This window comes from Salmo salar, chromosome 10 (genome assembly GCF_965601325.2).
Source record: "Salmo salar chromosome 10, fSalSal1, whole genome shotgun sequence".
In the NCBI taxonomy this organism is placed as follows: domain Eukaryota; kingdom Metazoa; phylum Chordata; class Actinopteri; order Salmoniformes; family Salmonidae; genus Salmo; species Salmo salar.
In genome coordinates, this window is record NC_138300.1 from 2,366,081 (window position 1) to 2,390,595 (window position 24,515).

At 46.2% G+C, this 24,515-nt stretch overlaps 1 protein-coding gene across 1 annotated transcript in view; it reads right to left on the bottom strand.

Moving 5' to 3' along the window:
• The window catches only part of oca2 (oculocutaneous albinism II), a 306,618-nt gene extending 297,342 nt beyond the window's left edge, over positions 1-9,276 (bottom strand). The window contains exon 1 of the mRNA XM_045687206.2: positions 8,433-9,276. The gene's annotated coding sequence lies outside the window, so the exon portion shown is untranslated. The remainder of the gene's footprint in view (positions 1-8,432) is intronic.
• Positions 9,277-24,515: the final 15,239 nt, after the last annotated feature.

Genomic DNA, 24,515 nt, shown 5'->3' on the forward strand with positions numbered 1-24,515 from the left:
GGCCTGTCCTAGACTAGAGGTTACAGAGAGAGGCCTGCCCTAGAGTTAACAGAGAGAGAGGCCTGCCCTAGACTACAGTTCACAGAGAGAGGCCTGCCCTAGAGTTCACAGAGAGAGGCCTGCAATAGACTAGAGTTAATAGAGAGAGGCCTGCCCTAGAGTTAACAGAGAGAGAGGCCTGCCCTAGACTAGAGTTCACAGAGAGAGAGGTCTGCCCTAGACTAGAGTTCACAGAGAGAGTCCTGCCCTAGAGTTAACAGAGAGAGAGGCCTGCCCTAGACTAGAGTTCACAGAGAGAGAGTCCTGCCCTAGACTAGAGTTCACAGAGAGAGGCCTGCCCTAGAGTTAACAGAGAGAGAGGCCTGCCCTAGACTACAGTTCACAGAGAGAGGCCTGCCCTAGAGTTAACAGAGAGAGAGGCCTGCCCTAGACTAGAGTTAACAGAGAGAGAGGCCTGCCCTAGACTACAGTTAGTAGAGAGGCCTGCCCTAGACTAGAGGTTACAGAGAGAGGCCTGCCCTAGACTAGAGGTTACAGAGAAAGGCCTGCCCTAGACTAGAGGTTACAGAGAGAGGCCTCTCTAGACTAGAGGTTACAGAAAGAGGCCTGCCCTAGACTAGAGGTTACAGAGAGAGGCCTGCCCTAGACTAGAGGTTACAGAAAGAGGCCTGCCCTAGACTACAGTTAGTAGAGAGGCCTGCCCTAGACTAGAGGTTACAGAGAGAGAGGCCTGCCCTAGACTAGAGGTTACAGAAAGAGGCCTGCCCTAGACTAGAGGTTGCAGAAAGAGGCCTGCCCTAGACTAGAGGTTACAGAGAGAGATCTGCCCTAGACTAGAGGTTACAGAAAGAGGCCTGCCCTAGACTAGAGGTTAGAGAAAGAGGCCTGCCCTAGACTACAGTTAGTAGAGAGGCCTGCCCTAGACTGGAGGTTACAGAGAGAGAGTGCTGCCCTAGACTAGAGGTTATAGAGAGAGGCCTGTCCTAGACTAGAGGTTACAGAGAGAGGCCTGCCCTAAACTAGAGGTTACAGAGAGAGAGAGGCCTGCCCTAGACTAGAGGTTACAGAGAGAGAGGCCTGCCCCAGACTAGAGGTTACAGAGAAAGGCCTGTCCTAGACTAGAGGTTACAGAGAGAGAGAGTCCTGCCCTAGACTAGAGGTTACAGAGAGAGGCCTGCCCTAGACTACAGTTAGTAGAGAGGCCTGCCCTAGACTAGAGTTAGTAGAGAGACCTGCTCTAGACTAGAGGTTACAGAGAGAGTATTGTGGGCTGGCAGGTATAGTGAGCCAGGAAGTCTGACTGTGTGAGATCCCCAGGGGAATCATAAGCTCATCCATGTGGTCTAGACATGCCTCGTCATGTGATCACAACAATCAGCTACTACCATTGTGTGTCTGCATGGACACTTGGTCCTCATTCAGGAAACCCGCCCTCTAAGCCGAGGCCCCCTGAGGCAGAGAGACGCCGCGTCACATGACCCCCTGGCTGGGCCTCGGCTTCTAGTAACGTGACGCACCACACTACCACACCACACTACCACACCATACTACCACACCACACCACCACACCACACCATACTACTACACCACACTACCACACCACACTACCACACCACACTACCACACCATACTACCACACCACACTACCACACCACACTACCACACCACACTACCACACCATACTACCACACCACACCATACTACCACACCACCACACCATACTACCACACCACCACACCATACTACCACACCACCACACCGTACCATACTACCACACCTTACTACCACACTTCACTACCTCACCATACTACCACACCACACTACCACACCACACTACCACACTACCACACCACACCACACTACCACACCACACTACCACACCCTACTACCACACCACAGTACACTACCACACCATACTACCACACCACACGACCACACCACACTACCACACCATACTACCACACCACACTACCACACCATACTACCACACCATACTACCACACCATACAACCACACCATACTACCACACCACACTACCACACCACACTACCACACCCTACTACCACACCACACTACCACACCATACTACCACCACAGTACCACACCATACTACCACACCACACTACCACACCACACTACCACACTACACTACCACACCATACTACCACACCACACTACCACACCATACTACCACACCACCACCACACTACCACACCACACTACCACACCATACTACCACACCATACTACCACACCATACTACCACACCATACAGATCTACTACTACCACACCATACTACCACACCACACTACCACACCATACGACCACACCACACTACCACACTACCACACCGTACTACCACACCACACTACTACACCATACTACCACACCACACTATCACACCATACTACCACACCACACTACCACACCACACTACCACACCATACTACCACACCACACTACCACACCATACAGATCTACTGCTACCACACCACACTACCACACCATACTACCACACCACACTACCACACTATACTACCACACCATACTACCACACCACACTACCACACCACACTACCACACCACCACACTACCACAATACTACCACACCATACTACCACACCACACTACCACACCATACTACCACACCATACAGATCTACTACTACCACACCATACTACCACACCATACAGATCTACTACTACCACACCATACTACCACACCACACTACCACACCATACGACCACACCACACTACCACACCATACTACCACACCACACTACCACACCATACTACCACAACATACTACCACCACACTACCACACCACACTACCAAACCACACTACCACACCATACTGCCACACCATTCAGATCTCCTCCTACCACACCATACTACCACACCATACTACCACACCACCACGCCACACTACCACACCATACTACCACACCACCACACCACAATTCCACACCATACTACCACACCACGACACCATACTACCACCATACTACCTCACCATACTACCACACCACACTACCACACCACACTACCACACTACCACACCATACTACCACACCACACTACTACACCATACTACCACCCCACACTACTACACCATACTACCACCCCACACTACCACACCACACTACCACATCATACTACCACACCACAATACCACACCATACAGATCTACTGCTAACAAACCACACTACCACACAACACTACCACACCATACTACCACACCACACTACCACACCATACAGATCTGCTACTACCACACCATACTACCACACCACACTACCACACCATACTACCACACCACACTACCACACCACACCACACTACCACACCATACTACCACCACACTACCACACTACACTACCACACCATACTACCACACCACACGACCACACCACATGACCACACAACACTACCACACCATACTACCACACCACACTACCACACCATACTACCACACCACACTACCACACCACACTACCACACCATACTACCACACCATACTACCACCACACTACCACACCATACTACCATACCACACTACCACACTACACTACCACACCATACTACCACACCACACTACCACCATACTACCACACCACACTACCACACCATACTACCACACCACACTACCACACCACACCATACTACCACACCACACTAACACACCGCACTACCACACCACCACCATACTACCACACCACACTACCACACCATACAGATCTACTACTACCACACCATACTACCACACCACACTACCACACCATACGACCACACCACACTACCACACTACCACACCATACTACCACACTACCACACCATACTACCACACCATTCAGATCTACTACTACCACACCACAATTCCACACCATACTACCACACCACGACACCATACTACCACCATACTACCACACCATACTACCACACCACACTACCACACCACACTACCACACCACACTACCACACCATACTACCAAACCACACTACCACAACATACAGATCTACTGCAAACAAACCACACTACCACACCATACTACCACACCACACTACCACACCATACTACCACACCATACTTCCACACCATACTACCACACCACACTAACACACCACACTACCACACCATACTACCACACTACACTACCACACCACACTACCACACCACACTACCGCCATACTACCACACCACACTACCACACCATACTACCACACCATACAGATCTACTACTACCACACCATACTACACCATACTACCACACTACCACACCATACTACCACACCACACTACTACACCATACTACCACCCCACACTACTACACCATACTACCACCCCACACTACCACACCACACTACCACACCATACTACCACACCACAATACCACACCATACAGATCTACTGCTAACAAACCACATTACCACACAACACTACCACACCATACTACCACACCACACTACCACACCATACAGATCTGCTACTACCACACCATACTACCACACCACACTACCACACCCTACTACCACACCACACTACCACACCATACTACCACCACAGTACCACACCATACTACCACACCACACTACCACACCACACTACCACACTACACTACCACACCATACTACCACACCACACTACCACACCATACTACCACACCACCACCATACTACCACACCACACTACCACACCATACTACCACACCATACTACCACACCATACAGATCTACTACTACCACACCATACTACCACACCACACTACCACACCATACGACCACACCACACTACCACACTACCACACCGTACTACCACACCACACTACTACACCATACTACCACACCACACTATCACACCACACTACCACACCACACTACCACACCATACTACCACACCACACTACCACACCATACAGATCTACTGCTACCACACCACACTACCACACCATACTACCACACCACACTACCACACTATACTACCACACCATACTACCACACCACACTACCACACCACACTACCACACCACCACACTACCACAATACTACCACACCATACTACCACACCACACTACCACACCATACTACCACACCATACAGATCTACTACTACCACACCATACTACCACACCATACAGATCTACTACTACCACACCATACTACCACACCACACTACCACACCATACGACCACACCACACTACCACACCATACTACCACACCACACTACCACACCATACTACCACAACATACTACCACCACACTACCACACCATACTACCACACTACCACACCACACTACCACACCATACTGCCACACCATTCAGATCTACTACTACCACACCATACTACCACACCATACTACCACACCACCACGCCACACTACCACACCATACTACCACACCACCACACCACAATTCCACACCATACTACCACACCACGACACCATACTACCACCATACTACCTCACCATACTACCACACCACACTACCACACCACACTACCACACTACCACACCATACTACCACACCACACTACTACACCATACTACCACCCCACACTACTACACCATACTACCACCCCACACTACCACACCACACTACCACACCATACTACCACACCACAATACCACACCATACAGATCTACTGCTAACAAACCACACTACCACACAACACTACCACACCATACTACCACACCACACTACCACACCATACAGATCTGCTACTACCACACCATACTACCACACCACACCACACTACCACACCATACAACCACACCACACTACCACACCACACTACCACACCCTACTACCACACCACACCACACCATACTACCACACCATACTACCACCACACTACCACACTACACTACCACACCATACTACCATACCACACACCACATGACCACACCACACTACCACACCATACTACCACACCACACTACCACACCATACTACCACACCACACTACCACACCATACTACCACACCATACTACCACACCATACTACCACCACACTACCACACCATACTACCACACCACACTACCACACTACACTACCACACCATACTACCACACCACACTACCACACCATACTACCACACCACACTACCACACCACACTACCACACCATACTACCACACCACACTACCACACCACACCATACTACCACACCACACTACCACACTACACTACCACACCACACTACCACACCACCACCATACTACCACACCACACTACCACACCACACTACCACACCATACTACCACAACATACTACCACCACACTACCACACCATACTACCACACTACCACACCATACTACCACACCATTCAGATCTACTACTACCACACCACACTATCACACCATACTACCACACCACCACACCATACTACCACACCACCACACCACACTACCACAAATCCACACCATACTACCACACCACGACACCATACTACCACCATACTACCACACCATACTACCGCACCACACTACCACACCATACTACCACACCACACTACCACACCATACTACCACACCACACTACCACACCACACTACCACACCATACTACCACACCACACTACCACAACATACAGATCTACTGCAAACAAACCACACTACCACACCATACTACCACACCACACTACCACACCATACTACCACACCATACTTCCACACCATACTACCACACCACACTACCACACCACACTACCACACCACACTACCACACCACACTACCGCCATACTACCACACCACACTACCACACCATACTACCACACCATACAGATCTACTACTACCACACCATACTACACCACACTACCACACTACCACACCATACTACCACACCATACAGATCTACTACTACCACACCATACTACCACACCACACTACCACACCACACTACCACACCACACTACCACATCACCACACCACCACACCATGCTACCACCACACTACCACACCATACTACCACACCACACTACCACACCACACTACCACACCATACTACCACACCCTACTACCACACCACACTACCACACCACACTACCACACCATACTACCACTACACTACCACACCATACTACCACACCATACTACCACACCACACTACCACACCACACTACCACACCACACTACCACACCACACCACACCATACTACCACACCACACTACCACACCATACTACCACACCACACTACCACACCATACTACCACACCATACTACCACACCACACTACCACACCATACAGATCTACTACTACCACACCATACTACCACACCACCACACCATACTACCACACCATACTACCACACCACACTACCACACCACACTACACTACCACACCATACTACCACACCACACTACCACACCATACTACCACGCCATACTACCACACCATACAGATCTACTACTACCACACCGTACTACCACACCACACTACCACACCACACTACCACACCATACTACCACACCACACTACCACACCACACTACCACACCATACTACCACCATACTACCACACCATACAGATCTACTACTACCACACCATACTACCACACCATACTACCACACCACACTACCACACCATACTACCACACCACACTACCACACCATACTACCACACCACACTACCACACCATACTACCACACCATACAGATCTACTACTACCACACCATACTACCACACCACACTACTACACCCTACTACCACACCACACTACTACACCACACTACCACACCATACTACCACACCATACAGGTCTACTACTACCACACCACACTACCACACTACCACACCATACTACCACACCACACTACCACACCATACAGATCTACTACTACTACACCCTACTACCACACCCTACTACCACATCATAAAGGTATTTGTTTGTATCTGGGCATTAAGCCTTGCTAATCTGTTCCCGGTGCCTGTGGTTGAGACCATTCAGAAATCAACCAGCCTAGCAATGATCACAAACTGTCTCGCAATGAAATTGTATTAAATTTAAAATATAAAATCAATTGTGCAGACAGTGGAATAATCAACCATACAGAATGTGTGAATTGCCTGCTGTCAGTCATCGAATGGCACTTTCTCCATTGAAAACAGATTAGTAAAAGGTTCCCTAGCTGAGCTTTAGTGGCACAGTATTATACTGTAATTACTAGTCCTAAACTCACTACAACACAACTCAGTGATGACTGTGTTCACTGGCTCTTAACTACAATTACAAAACATAGTAAGCGTTGTTAATGTTTCCAAACACAATATACTAAAGATTTAATTATTCATGTAACAAAATAAGCTTTGAAGGTTTTAGAACGCATATAACATTTAAACCTCATCAAAACTGTTTGACAATGGTCACCTGGTACAGGACATGCATTACAAATATGGAATGACCACAACAAAACAAACAAATTAAAATCTTACCTTGAAAAGTGGATGCTGTGAAGCGCAATTCTGTTGATAGCGATGGTGTCGATGATAGGTAGGATGAAGGTGCCAGGATAAAACTAACAACAAATGTAGACTGTCCCACAAAAGCCCCAGTTTAGTGATGTGGTTTATGTCTTGGTGTGTGAGGTAAGGCAGTCCCAGCTCTGTTCCTTATCCCCTGGGAGGGTTGGGTGGAACGAGAGGGAAAGCTGGAGGTGCTATCTCTCCGAGTCCAAGGAGGAGAAGAGGAGGAGGTGCTATCTCTCCTAGTCCAAGGAGGAGAAGAGGTGGAGGTGCTCTCTCTCCTAGTCCAAGGAGGAGAAGAGGTGGAGGTGCTATCTCTCCTAGTCCAAGGAGGAGAAGAGGTGGAGGTGCAATCTCTCCTAGTCCAAGGAGGAGAAGAGGTGGAGGTGCTATCTCTCCGAGTCCAAGGAGGAGAAGAGGTGGATGTGCTATCTCTCCTAGTCCAAGGAGGAGAAGAGGTGGAGGTACTATCTCTCCAAGTCCAAGGAGGAGAAGAGGAGGAGGTGCTATCTCTCTGAGTCCAGGAGGAGAAGAGGTGGAGGTGCTATCTCTCCTAGTCCAAGGAGAAGAAGAGGTGGAGGTGCTATCTCTCCTAGTCCAAGGAGGAGAAGAGGAGGATGTGCTATCTCTCCTAGTCCAAGGAGGAGAAGAGGAGGAGGTGCTATCTCTCCGAGTCCAAGGAGGAGAAAAGGTGGAGGTACTATCTCTCCTAGTCCAAGAGGAGAAGAGGTGGAGGTACTATCTCTCCTAGTCCAAGAGGAGAAGAGGAGGAAAGTAGAAGGGAAAGGCTCCTCTGAAGGCAGGGTCGAGACGACTGACAGAGGTCCCTCCTCACCCCACCCCTCATCCCTCCCTCCCTCCATCCCTCCCTCCCTCCATCCTCACCCCACCCCTCATTGGTTACTCCCTCCCTCCCTCCCTCCTCACTATTCTATTTCTCAGATTAATACCGTACGTGTTTTAGTTACAACCCTCTGTAGATGTCTAGCTCACCCACACCCCTCCTCATTCCTCCCCTCCTCTCCTTCGTTACTCCCTACCCACACCCCTCCTCATTCCTCCCCTCCTCTCCTTCGTTACTCCCTACCCACACCCCTCCTCATTCCTCCCCTCCTCTCCTTCGTTACTCCCTACCCACACCCCTCCTCATTCCTCCCCTCCTCTCCTTCGTTACCCTCTACCCACACCCCTCCTCATTCCTCCCCTCCTCCCCTTCGTTACTCCCTACCCACACCCCTCCTCATTCCTCCCCTCCTCTCCTTCGTTACTCCCTACCCACACCCCTCCTCATTCCTCCTCTCCTTCGTTACTCCCTACCCACACCCCTCCTCATTCCTCTCCTTCGTTACTCCCTACCCACACCCCTCCTCATTCCTCCCCTCCTCTCCGTCGTTACTCCCTACCCACACCCCTCCTCATTCCTCCCCTCCTCTCCTTCGTTACCCTCTACCCACACCCCTCCTCATTCCTCCCCTCCTCTCCTTCATTACCCTCTACCCACACCCCTCCTCATTCCTCCCCTCCTCTCCTTCGTTACCCTCTACCCACAGCCCTCCTCATTCCTCCCCTCCTCTCCTTCGTTACTCCCTACCCACACCCCTCCTCATTCCTCCCCTCCTCTCCTTCGTTACTCCCTACCCACACCCCTCCTCATTCCTCCCCTCCTCCCCTTCGTTACTCCCTACCCACACCCCTCCTCATTCCTCCCCTCCTCTCCTTCGTTACTCCCTACCCACACCCCTCCTCATTCCTCCCCTCCTCTCCTTCGTTACTCCCTACCCACACCCCTCCTCATTCCTCTCCTTCGTTACTCCCTACCCACACCCCTCCTCATTCCTCCCCTCCTCTCCTTCGTTACTCCCTACCCACACCCCTCCTCATTCCTCCCCTCCTCTCCTTCGTTACCCTCTACCCACACCCCTCCTCATTCCTCCCCTCCTCTCCTTCGTTACTCCTTACCCACACCCCTCCTCATTCCTCCCCTCCTCTCCTTCGTTACCCTCTACCCACACCCCTCCCCTCTAGTAGATATATCAGAACTAAGTCCCCTAATACTAAGAAATGCATTGCCAAACCACATAGTTCAAATGTTTGTCTAATATCAATCATAGTCCGTTTCCATGAAGTGTAATCGACATACGGTTAATATGCAAGTTACAAGTTCCTCGCCTTGACTGATCCGTGCTTCTACACCTGCATTGCTTGCTGTTTGGGGTTTTAGGCTGGGTTTCTGTACAGCACTTTGAGATATCAGCTGATGTAAGAAGGGCTATATATAAATACATTTGATCAGTACTGGGATGTTGGCATTTTGCAGGCCTGAATGTGGCTGTGAACTGGCTTAAAACAGCCACCCATCCACTGCCTGGCAGTTGGTCTTTATATTAATGAGAACAACAAATGAAAAGTCAAACACTCTCTCTGTGTCCTTCTCTCTGTCCTTGCAGTGAGCATTTCATTTCCAAGATAACCAGAGATACCCATCTTTTAATTCTCTTTCCTAGACTGGTCTGTTTGGACCATTAACCAACATTTTGGCCTTGACTTTTACGTTATCTAACCTCGCCTCATCATTTTACCTCATCTAACCTCGCCTCATCATTTTACCTCATCTAACCTCGCCTCGTCATTTTACCTCATCTAACCTCGCCTCATCATTTTACCTCATCTAACCTCGCCTCGTCATTTTACCTCATCTAACCTCGCCTCATTATTTTACCTCATCTAACCTCGCCTTGTCATTTTACCTCACCTAACCTCATCTCATAATTTTACCTCACCTAACCTCGCCTCATTATTTTACCTCATCTAACCTCGCCTCATCATTTTACCTCGCCTCGTCATTTTACCTCATCTAACCTCGTCTCATCATTTTACCTCATCTAACCTCGTCTCATCATTTTACGTCATCTAACCTCACCTCATCTAACCTCGCCTCATTATTTTACCTCATCTAACCTCGTCTCATTATTTTGCCTCATCTAACCTCGCCTCGTCATTTTGCCTCATCTAACCTTGTCTCATCATTTTACCTCATCTAACCTCGCCTTGTCATTTTACCTCATCTAACCTCGCCTCGTCATTTTACCTCATCTAACCTCGTCTCGTCATTTTACCTCATCTAACCTCGTCTCGTCATTTTACCTCATCTAACCTCGTCTCGTCATTTTACCTCATCTAACCTCGTCTCGTCATTTTACCTCATCTAACCTCGTCTCATCATTTTACCTCATCTAACCTCGTCTCAACATTTTACCTCATCTAACCTTGCCTCATTATTTTACCTCATCTAACCTCGTCTCACCCCAGCCAGTAGGTGCATCTCAAATGGCACCCTATCCCCTGTATAGTGCACTACCTTTAACCAGGGCTGGCACCCTATCCCCTGTATAGTGCACTACCTTTGATCAGAGCTCATAGGGCTCTACAGGCTGCCATTAAGGACCCACCCTATGATTAAAAAAAATTATAATAAAATAAAATCTCTGAAACTGGAAACACTTATCTCCCTCACTAGCTTTAAGCACCAGCTGTCAGAGCAGCTCACAGATCACTGCACCTGTACATAGCCCATCGGTAAACAGCCCAAACAACTACCTCTTCCCCTACTGTATTTATTTTGCTCCTTTGCACCCCAGTATTTCTACTTTGCACACTCATCTACTGTCAAATCTACCACTCCAGTGTTTTAATTGCTATATTATATTTACTTCGCCACTATGGCCTATTTATTGCCTTTACCTCCCTTATCTCACCTCATTTGCTCACATTGTATATAGACTTCTTTTCTACTGTATTATTGACTGTATGTTTGTTTTACTCCATGTGTAACTCTGTGTTGTTGTATGTTTCGAATTGCTTTGCTTTATCTTGGCCAGGTCACAGTTGTAAATGAGAACTTGTTCTCAACTTGCCTACCTGGTTAAATAAAGGACTTGTTCTCAACTGGCCTACCTGGATTAAATAAAGGACTTGTTCTCAACTGGCCTACCTGGTTAAATAAAGGACTTGTTCTCAACTTGCCTACCTGGATTAAATAAAGGACTTGTTCTCAACTTGCCTACCTGGTTAAATATAAAGGTGAAATAAAATAAATAAATAAAAACCCAGCCTAACTAACCCAAACCTTCTCAAAGCGCACAGGTCAGAGACTAAAAAGCTGCTCGATAAGTTTTCACTAAAACCCATATACCTGGAGAAGGCCAAGAGATGGATTGGAGAAGTTTCTGCAGAGCTGAGACATGACATCAGCCCAGCATATAAACCATGTGTCTGTGTGTGTCTGTGTCTGTGTCTGTGTGTGTGTGTGTGTGTGTGTGTGTGTGTGTCTCTCTCTCACATCTGTGACTAAAGACTCAGTCAACCAGACTTACAGAGTTCCGAGGCATAAAGACATTTGTTAAACCTTCCCACAGCTAATTACTTATAGCTTCTCAGGTAATACGTTTTTTTCGGTCTACAACAAATCTAATTCACCCTCTGTATGAAATAGAGATATAATCTATCTATTTTCTGCTGTAATGTAGGGTTGTACAGTTCTGGAAACCTTTTTATTTTTATTTTAAATCACAGGTTTTGAATAAATCGCAGAAAGAGAATTATTGGATATCCTGCATATTCCCTCATTTATTCCAGGAATATTCCAACCGTTCGGAAATGTTAGCGGAATTTTTCAAGCATAAGTATGAGACAGTATATGTCTATGCGGTGGGTGAAGAGTCTCTTTGGGTAAATACCACAGAGTTGTCAGAGCTGCGGGAAACAAAGGCTCCCACTGAGATGCTGCAGTCACCTGCTCTGCATAACTACAGCTCTGACATCACACACACACACACACACACACACACACACACACACACACACACACACACACACACACACACACACACACACACACACACACACACACACACACACACACACACACACACACACACACACACACACACACACACACACACACACACACACGCACACACAGACATACACACACACACAGACATGCAGGGAGGATGTCCAGCAGGCACAGCGATTGCGTCCCTAATGGCACCCTATACCTTATATAGCGCACTGCAATTGACTAGGGCCCATAGGGCTCTTTATAGGGAATAGGGTGCCTTTTGGGCAACAAGCCAGGGTTTCTGGTCTAATGGCTGCTGCCTGCGTGCCAGGGTGTAGAGGAGAACATCACATGGACTCCCGAGTGGTTCAGCGGTCTAAGGCGCTGCCTCTCAGTGCTGGAGGCGTCACTACAGACCCTGGTTCAGTTCCAGGCTGTATCACAGCGGTCTAAGGTGCTGCATCTCAGTGCTAGAGGCGTCACTACAGACCCTGGTTCGGTTCCAGGCTGTATCACAGCGGTCTAAGGCGCTGCATCTCAGTGCTAGAGGCGTCACTACAGACCCTGGTTCGATTCCAGGCTGTATCACAGCGGTCTAAGGCGCTGCATCTCAGTGCTAGAGGCGTCACTACAGACCCTGGTTCGAATCCAGGCTGTATCACAACCGACCATGATTGGGAGTCCCATAGGGCGGCGCACAATTGGCCAAAGTCGTCCGGGTTTGGCCGGTGTAGGCCGTCATTGTAAAATAAGAATTTGTTCTTAACTTGCCCAGTTAAATAAACGTTTTTTTTTTTTTTTTTTTACTGGGACAGAGCACAGAGCCTGGAGGGTTTAACTGAAATATTATGACTCCTAAAGGTGACTCTACAGGATATGGCTGGTCAAAGATGCTCTTAGGCATGTAATTCACTGATCACACACACAAGCTTGTACACGGATGGATGCACGCACACATGCCACACAACACGCAGGCAACTGTTTTATGCCGTATCCAATGTTTTAAATCCAGCAAAATCAAATTCTGTGGCTGAGAATTCTGTGGGAGAAGAGGTGGGTGTTGGGTTCTGGGCTGGTAAGGAACCAGGGTTGGTAAGGAACCAGGGCCGATCCAAGCGAGGATCACTGTACTTCCGCAGCGCATGACCAGTGGAATTTCACACAGCTTTAGAATCACTGAGCGCTGGGTGTTACAGCTTCAGTCTCAGGTTCCCGTGACAACACTGTTACAGCTTCAGTCTCAGGTTCCCGTGACAACACTGTTACAGCTTCAGTCTCAGGTTCGGATAACTCTGTTACAGCTTCAGTCTCAGGTTCCCATGACAACACTGTTACAGCTTCAGTCAGGTTCCCATGACAACACTGTTACAGCTTCAGTCTCAGGTTCTGATAACTCTGTTACAGCTTCAGTCTCAGGTTCCCATGACAACACTGTTACAGCTTCAGTCTCAGGTTCCCGTGGCAACACTGTTACAGCTTCAGTCTCGGGTTCCCGTGACAACACTGTTACAGCTTCAGTCTCAGGTTCCCGTGACAACACTGCTACAGCTTCAGTCTCAGGTTCCCATGACAACACTGTAACAGCTTCAGTCTCAGGTTCCCATACAGCTTCAGTCTCAGGTTCCCATGACAACACTGTTACAGCTTCAGTCTCAGGTTCCCATGACAACACTGTTACAGCTTCAGTCTCAGGTTCCCATACAGCTTCAGTCTCAGGTTCCCATGACAACACTGTTACAGCTTCAGTCTCAGGTTCCCATGACAACACTGTAACAGCTTCAGTCTCAGGTTCTCATAACTCTGTTACCAACATTTGACTCATGCATCTCTTTCGCATAGAATTGAGAGGCTGTTGATTGTGGCCTGTGGAATGTTGTCCCACTCCTCTTCAATGGCTGTGCGAAGTTATTGGATATTGGCGGGAACTGGAACACGCTGTCGAACATGTCGATCCAGAGCATCCCAAACATGCTCAATGGGTGACATGTCTGGTGAGTATTCAGGACATGGGAAGAACTGGGACATTTTCAGCTTCCGGGAATTGTGTACAGATCATTGTGACATGGGGCCCTTGCATTGTAATGCTGAAATGTGGTGATGGCAGCAGACGAATGGCACGACAATGGACCTCAGGATCCCGTCACGGTAACTCTGCGCATTCAAATTCCCATCGATCAAATACAATTGTGTTCGTTGTCCGTAGCTTCTTCCTGCCCATACCATAACCCCACCGCCACCATGGGGCATTCTGTTCACAACGTTGACATCATCAAACCTCTCACCCACATGACGCCGTACACGTGGTCTGCAGTTATGAAGCCGGTTGGGCGTACTGCTAAATTCTAAAACAAAAACGACGTTGGAGACGGCTTATTTATTCATCATCACGCTGTTTAAATCTAGCTTCTTGATACATCACATCTGTCAGGTGGATGGATTATCTTGTTAAAGGAGAAATGCTCACTGACAGGGATGTAAACAAATCTGAGGACATCATTTGAGAGAAATAAGTGCGTATGGAACACTTACGAAATATTTTATTTCAGCGCTTAAAACATGGGACGAACACTTTACATGTTGCGTTTATATTTCTGGTGGTGTACCCTACGTACTGTATATCTGGTGGTGTACCCTACGTACTGTATATCTGGTGGTGTAGCCTACGTACTGTATATCTGGTGGTGTACCCTACGTACTGTATATCTGGTGGTGTACCCTACGTACTGTATATCTGGTGGTGTACCCTACGTACTGTATATCTGGTGGTGTACCCTACGTACTGTATATCTGGTGGTGTACCCTACGTACTGTATATCTGGTGGTGTACCCTACGTACTGTATATCTGGGCCTAGTTATCAGTATTTTACTTTCCTCTCAGATAACACAAATTGTGTCTCTGTAGTGCCTCTTGTATTTAGACCATAATGGCAGAGTAAATAATGAATTGTCCTCGCATGTGGATTTCCTGCTAAACCAGGTAAATTAGTCAAATTCGATTTAGTTTAGGCCTACAGTAGGCTAATCACAGAAGAAAAAAAAGCTTTTGGTAAAATGTTTCCGTAAATTATTTCGTTTTAACACTGGCGGTGACTGACCTCTTTGTGCAATGTAGGACTGACTGACTGACTGACTGACCACATAAACACAGGGCTTTTCTCTAGCTCAGGGGTGTCCACCAGGTCCATCTACCAGCCGCCTGTGAATACATCACCAAACAATCCCGAAAGTACGTGCACTTTTCACGTGTTCCATCGCAAACTGCCGTAAACAAATCTCACGAGTATCAGACAGCGCAAGCTCCCGCCTACTATCTAATCAAGGCAACATTCACATTATCCCATCGCTGGTTAGACCCTATTGGCATTAAAAAGCTAAACCTAACACAATATCTGCCAATTAATTTCCAGCAATATTTGCCTTGTCTGCCTCTGTCTGTCTGTTTGTGTGGAGTCTGTCTGTCTGTCTGTCTGTCTGTCTGTCTGTCTGTGTGGTGTGGAGCGTGTCTGTCTGTCTGTCTGTCTGTCTGTCTGTCTGTCTGTGTGGTGTGGAGCGTGTCTGTCTGTCTGTCTGTCTGTCTGTCTGTCTGGTGTGGAGCGTGTCTGCCTGCCTGCCTGACTGCCTGCCTGCCTGTCTGCCTGCCTGTGTGTGTCTGCCTGTCTGCCTGCGCGTTTTGTCTATCACTCCGTGTGTAGCCAGTTGATGTGATAACCGTCTTGCGAGTTCGACAGAAATACTTTCCCCAAAACCTTCTCAACTAAACGTGAAGTAGTCTGACCTACCAGAAGTATATCGTTTGTATCTATTATTTGCAAACGTTGCCATGAAATGAGCAGCAGCAGCAGCGGCACAGAACCATCGCCAGACCGGCACGCGAGATGGAATATTATATGGCTCGTTGCTCACATGCTAGATGTGCAATTAAAAGGGGACTTACACTCAAAAATCTATTTGTTCGTTTTCCAGAGCTTAAAAAAAAAATTGTATTCTGATGTGATTTAACATTTGATAAGAACTCAGAACATCCTATTTCGTTGTTTCTCTATGAACAACTCAACAAAAAAAATTACCAGTAAAACAGAATTTGGGAAAGAAATCACAGATTTTACAGGGGGGGGGGGGGCCTTAACAATAAAGTTGTTTATGAACCATTATTTTACCAGATATTTTGACAGAAAACTTAGTGAACTAATGTATCTTGTGCACTAAGGACTCAGGGAAGAGTTGCAGGGGAGAGGAGAACAATGTTCCTATTTCAAAGCTATGACCAATGATGTAGAGGGTGAATAAACTAATTTCTCCCTTCCCACCAGCCTGTAGCCAGGACTGTAGCCAGCCTGTAGCCAGCCTGTAACCAGGACTGTAGCCAGGACTGTAGCCAGGACTGTAGCCAGGACTGTAGCCAGGACTGTAGCCAGGACTGTAGCCAGCCTGTAGCCAGGACTGAAGCCAGCCGGTAGCCAGGCCTGTAGCCAGCCTGTAACCAGGACTGTAACCAGGACTGTAGCCAGGACTGTAGCCAGGACTATAGCCAGCCTGTAGCCAGGACTGTAGCCAGGACTGTAGCCAGCCTGTAGCCAGGACTGAAGCCAGCCGGTAGCCAGGACTGTAGCCAGCCTGTAACCAGGACTGTAGCCAGCCGGTAGCCAGGACTATAGCCAGCCTGTAGCCAGGACTGTAGCCAGCCTGTAGCCAGGACTGGTCTGCATGAGAGCAGCACCTGACTGACTCTCAGTATAATGTGTCTCTCTGTGAACTCAGAGAATCCTTTGAACTAGATTACGTCCCAAATAGCAAGCTCTTCCCTATAGAGTGCACTACTTTTGACCCAGACCCTGGTAGTGCACTATATAGGGCATAGTGTATCTTTTTATGGACACAAGCATTACACAGAACTGTGGAGGATTTCACATCACTGAGGGTGAAGTAGAGAGTAGCGAGGGAGGGAGGGAGGGAGGAGGAGGGGGGGAAGGCCTAGGGAATGACCTCGGGATCAACCGCAGCTTATTAAAAGGTGGGTAGACAGAGAAGAATGAAGCATCGTGGGAAGGTAAAGAACTAAGACCGAGAGATCTTAAGAGGGCCTTACAGGGTGGAAAGCTGAGGCACCACTGAGTTAATTCTAAGGCGTTTTATTAATTCCACTACAGCACTGGCGGCAAGAATATCTAACAGAGCGAGAACAATGAATGGGAGCGTGTCAAATGGCACCCAATTCCCTACATAGTGCACTATAGTAGCAGTAGTAGTGGTAGTGCACTATATAGACAATAAGGTGCCCTAATGTCAGTCTGCCATTACAACACCGTGACCAGCAGTATTAAGATTTATATTATACTCTATCAAAACTAAAGCAGATTTGAGTTCAGATGACAGTCTGGATGATGAAAGAGCAGAACATGGTTCAATGAATGTCTGCCTTGAAACCCTGGACCCACTCCAACTCTCATACCGCTCCAACAGATCCAGACTGCCTTTCAGGGGTCAAAGCAGTTTCTGGCATTATCCTGAAACCCTGGACCCAATCCAACTCGCATACCGCCCCAACAGATCCACACTGCCCTTCAGGGGTCAATGTACCTTCAGGGGTCAAAGCAGTTTCTGGCATTACCCTGGAAACCCTGGTCCCACTCCAACTCTCATACCGCCCCAACAGATCCAGATAATGCAGTCTCTATTGCCACTCCACACTGCCCTTTCCCACCTGGACAAAAGAAACACCTATGTGAAAATGCTATTGACTACAGCTCAGCGTTCAACACCATAGTGTCCTATGTGAAAATGCTATTGACTACAGCTCAGCGTTCAACACCATAGTGTCCTATGTGAAAATGCTATTGACTACAGCTCAGCGTTCAACACCATAGTGTCCTATGTGAAAATGCTATTGACTACAGCTCAGCGTTCAACACCATAGTGTCCTATGTGAAAATGCTATTGACTACAGCTCAGCGTTCAACACCATAGTGTCCTATGTGAAAATGCTATTGACTACAGCTCAGCGTTCAACACCATAGTGTCCTATGTGAAAATGCTATTGACTACAGCTCAGCGTTCAACACCATAGTGTCCTCAAAGCTCATCAATAAGCTAAGGACCCTGGGACTAAACACCTCCATCTGCAACTGGACTTCCTGACAGGCTGCCCCCAGGTGGTAAGGGTAGGCAACAACACATCTGCCACGCTGATCCTCAACACTGGGGCCCCTCAGGGGTGCGTGCTCAGTCCCGTCCTGTACTCCCTGTTCACTCATGACTGCACTGCCAGGCACGACTCCAACACCATCATTAAGTTTGCTGACGACACAACATCGGTAGGCCTGATCACCGACAACGACGAGACAGCCTATAGGGAGGAGGTCAGTGACCTGGCAGTGTGGTGCCAGGACAACAACCTCTCTCTCAACATGATCAAGACAAAGGATATGATTGTGGACTACAGGAAAAAGAGGACAGAGCACACCCCCATTCTCATCGACGGGGCTGCAGTGGAGCAGGTTGAAAGCTTCAAGTTCCTTGGTGTCCACATCACCAACAAACTAACATGGTCCAAGCACACCTTGACAGTCGTGAAGCGGCCACGACAAAACCTATTCCCCCTCAGGAGACTGAAAAGATTTGGCATGGGACCTCAGATCCTCAAAAGGTTCTACAGCTGCACCATCGAGATCATCCTGACTGGTTGCATCACCGCTTGGTATGGCAACTGCTCTGCCTCCGACCGCAAGGCACTACAGAGGGTAATGCGAACAGCCCAGTACATCACTGGGGCCAAGCTTCCTGCCATCCAGGACCTCTATACCAGGCAGTGTCAGAAAAATGCCCTAAAAATGGTCAAAGACTCCACCCACCCCAGTCATAGACTGTTCTCTCTGCTACCACACGGCAAGCGGTACCGGAGCGCCAAGTCTAGGTCCAAGAGGCTTCTAAACAGCTTCTACCCCCAAGCCATAAGACTCCTGGACATCTAGTCAAATGGCTACCCAGACTACTCGCATTGCCCCCGCCACTCTCTGTTGCCATCTATGCATAGTCACTTTAATTAACTCTACCTACTATCATCACCGTGCCCTTAAGGGAATAACAAATATTATGGACACATTAGAAATAGTGGATATTTGGAGACTAAAAAACCCCGACCTAATGAGATATACATGGAGGAGACTTAATCAAGCTGGTCGTCTTGACTACTTTGTGTCTCTTTCTCTCTTGCATCAAAGGTTAAAAAAGTTTTAATAGGAGACAGAATGCAATCGGATCATCATCTAATTGGCCTTCACATAACTCTTATAGATTTTCCACGTGGACGGGGATATTGGAAATTTAATCAAAGTTTACTGGAGGACAACTTATATTTAACTAAGACAAAATAATTTAGAACTGAATTTTTCCAGTATAATAATAGGTTCAGCAAATCCCCTTATTGTTTGGGATACCTTTAAATGTACCTTCAGGGGTCATTCAATTCAATATTCATCAATAATAAAAAAGCAGTTTCTGGCTAAAGAAACAAGACTAACAAGGGAAATCCATGAACTAATAGTACAGGTAGATAGCAATAAAAATGATACTACAGAGATACAAAATAAGTTAGAGGAAAAACAAAAAGACCTTGAGGAACTTATTCAAGAACGATCTAATGTAATCTATTACAAAAAATAAAGCAAACTGGATGGAATATGGAGAAAAATGCACAAAATTCTTCCTGAATCTCCAATACAGGAACGATAACAAAAATAATTTGCAGAAACTCGTTATTGAAGACGGAGGCATCTATGATTCCCCGAATGATATTTTAAAAGAGGAAGCTAATTATTTTAGGCAGATGTTCTCTTTTCCGTCTCATCCTCTCCCACTGAATGAAGATTATGGTAAGGAATTCTTTCCAAATAATATAAAAAAATGAAAATTAACAAAATGTACATAAAGATCAGTGCGACGGCCAAATTACAGAGGAAGAACTTTTTGAGGCTATTAAATCCTTTCAGTCTGGAAAAACCCCAGGGCTTGATGGCATACCGGTAGAGGTACTTCAAGTATTTTTTGATATACTAAAAGCTCCATTGTTAGATTGTTTTAACTACTCCTATAGAAATGGTAGTCTGTCAGGTACTTAGCAGGAAGGTCTGATTTCTCTATTATTAAAACAAGACCCAGATGGCAAATATAAAGACCCAGTCTATCTAAAAAACTGGAGGCCCCTTAACCTTCAATGTTGTGATGCAAAATGCATAGCACTCTGAATTAAAAGGGTTTTTACCAGGTATTGTTCATCCTGATCAGACAGGTTTTTTACATGGACGATACATTGGAGATAATATACAACAACTACTAGAAATAATAGAACATCATGAAACATCTAAGAAGCCAGGAATGGTATTTATAGCAGATTTTGAAAAGGCATTTGATAAAGACTAAATTTAATTTATAAATGCCTGGATTTTTTCAATTTTGCTAATTCTCTTATAAAATGGGTAAAAATAATGTATATCAACCCCAGGTGTAAAATAGTAAATAACGGCTACTTCTCAGAGAGTTTTGAATTGTCAAGAGGAGTTAAACAAGGGTGTCCGCTGTCACCATATCTATTCGTTATGGCCATCGAAATGCTAGCTATTAAAATCAGATCCAATAGCAACATTAGAGGATTAGAAATCCAAGGCTTAAAAACAAAATGTGTCCATGTATGCCGATGACTCAATTTTATGTTAAGTCCGCAAGCTAGATCCCTGCAATGTCTCAAAGATCTAGATAACTTTTCTGTACTCTCTGGACTAAAACTTAATTATGATAAGTGTACAATATTACGTATTGGATCCTTAAAAAATGCTACTTTTACATTACCCTGCAGCTTACCTATAAAATGGGCTGATGGTGAAGTAGACATGCTCGGTATTCATATCACAAAATATATAATTAAGCTCGACATAATGAATTTCAATAGAAAACTTGTAAAAATAGACAATATCCTGCATCCATGGAAAGGTAAATGCCTGTCTATTTATGGAAAAATTGCCCTGATTAACTACTTAGTCATATCTCAGTTTACTCACTTACTCATGGCGCTGCCTACGCCTGATGATTCGTTTTTCAAATCATATGAGCAAAAAATATTTTGCTTTATCTGGGACGCTAAACCAGAGATAAAGTGTACCTATCTATATAATGAATATGAATTTGGTGGGTTGAGATTATTAAATATAAAAGCACTAAACCTCTCTAGAAAAGCTTCACTCATTCAAAAGTTTTATTTGAACCCTAAATGGTTCTCCAGTAGATTACTAAGAAAAGCTCATCCATTGTTTAAAAATTGCCTTTTTGCCTTTGTGCAGATTGCCATGTTTCATTTTCGATTAATTGAAAATTATACTTTTTTCAAAGTATCTGTCTTTTTCAAACAAGCATTGCAGAGCTGGCTACAATTTAAATTTCATCCCCCTGAAAAATAAGTACAAATATTACAACAAATATTATGGCTGAACTCAAATATGCTGGTTGATAAAATATCTGTATTTATGGGAATGCTGTTTGAAAAGGGTATTTTGTTCTTAAATGATATTGTAAATTGTAACGGTAGAGTTATGTCCTTCATGGAGTTATCAGAATTGTACGGGAAGGTCTGCTCAATCCAAGAGTACAACTAATTGATTACAGCATTAAAAATGGAGGAGGAGGGAGGAGGTAGAGAACTGGTCTGTCTGCCCAATATAAAGGATCAAAACTGGCAGAGGAATAAAAATAGCATAAATAGGAAAGTATACCAGTTTCATTTGAGGACCAGGATGTTGAGAACTGTGCCATACAGATTGCAAAATAGTTGGGAAGAGATTTTTTATGTACCGATTCCATGGTACAGGGTGTATGAGTTGATATATAAAACAACACAAGATTCAAGACTTCGTGCTTTTCAGCTAAAATTATTATATAGAATTCTTGCCATCAACAAAATACTAATAATAACAAAATGTTGAATATATGGGGCATAAAATCATCGAAGCTCTGCAGATTTTGTTGTGAGGATACAGAATCAATAGACCATTTATTTTGGTATTGCCCTCAGGTAGCCTGTTTCTGGTCTCAGGTTCAGGAATGGCTGAAAATGCATAACATTGATCTAAAATTGACCCTAGAAATAGTACTTTTAGGAGATCTGGAGAGACCGGGTCAGTCAATTACTAATATATTAATACTCTTAGTAAAAATATTTATCTTCAACACGCAATCTGTGGATTCTATTCGATTAGGTAGATTGAAATTGTACGTTAAACATCACAGCATAGTTGAAAGATATGTGAAACCCGAAGTGGGTGGCCAGCAGAGAAAGATGGGATGGGCTGAGGGAAGATGAGGGTTGGGATGTGGAATTGGAGACAAGTGGGAGTGGAGTTGCTGTGTGAGAGAGAGAATGATGGTCAAAGATATTTTTTTTTTTTTAAATAAAACATATTAAAAGTACATTTGAATGATAGTGTCAGAGTTTTTACAACTAATGCCGGTTTGCCTGAGGCTGATGCCATGCAGGTGTTGCCATGCATATAGACACACTCTCATTCAAATAAACACATACAAGAACACACACATACATGTAATAGTGCCAGACATGCATTCAAACATATACAGTTGGCATTGCTGTTATGATTTTAGTTGTCCTTGATGTCCTTCCTTTTAAATTAATTGTTTTGTTTTATTATTTTCTTGCATTGTTGTTTGCTGTTTTCTTCTGTCTTTTCCTGTTGTCTCTTTAGTTTATTCTCTTGGTTGTTGGTGCATTGGGGGGTTCTTGGGGGTGGGGAATGGAATTAATTGTATTTCTTCTTTTTTTTACTTCCGGGGGGTAACTGTGGGAGGGGTCTCGAATGGTGGAGGGACAGCTATTGGGGAACTGTGAGGGGGATCTTGGAGGGTTGAGGGACAGCTATTGGGGAACTGTGGGGGGGATCCTGGAGGGTTGAGGGACAGCTATTGGGGAACTGTGGGGGGGATCTTGGAGGGTTGAGGGACAGCTATTGGGGAACTGTGGGGGGATCTTGGAGGGTTGAGGGACAGCTATTGGGGAACTGTAGGGGGGATCCTGGAGGGTTGGGGGACAGCTATTGGGGAACTGTGGGGGGGATCTTGGAGGGTTCGGGTTTCACTAGATTGTGATCATGAAAAAGGAAACTACGACATATATGTTATATTACTATCATGCACACGCACACTCACACATAAGGAT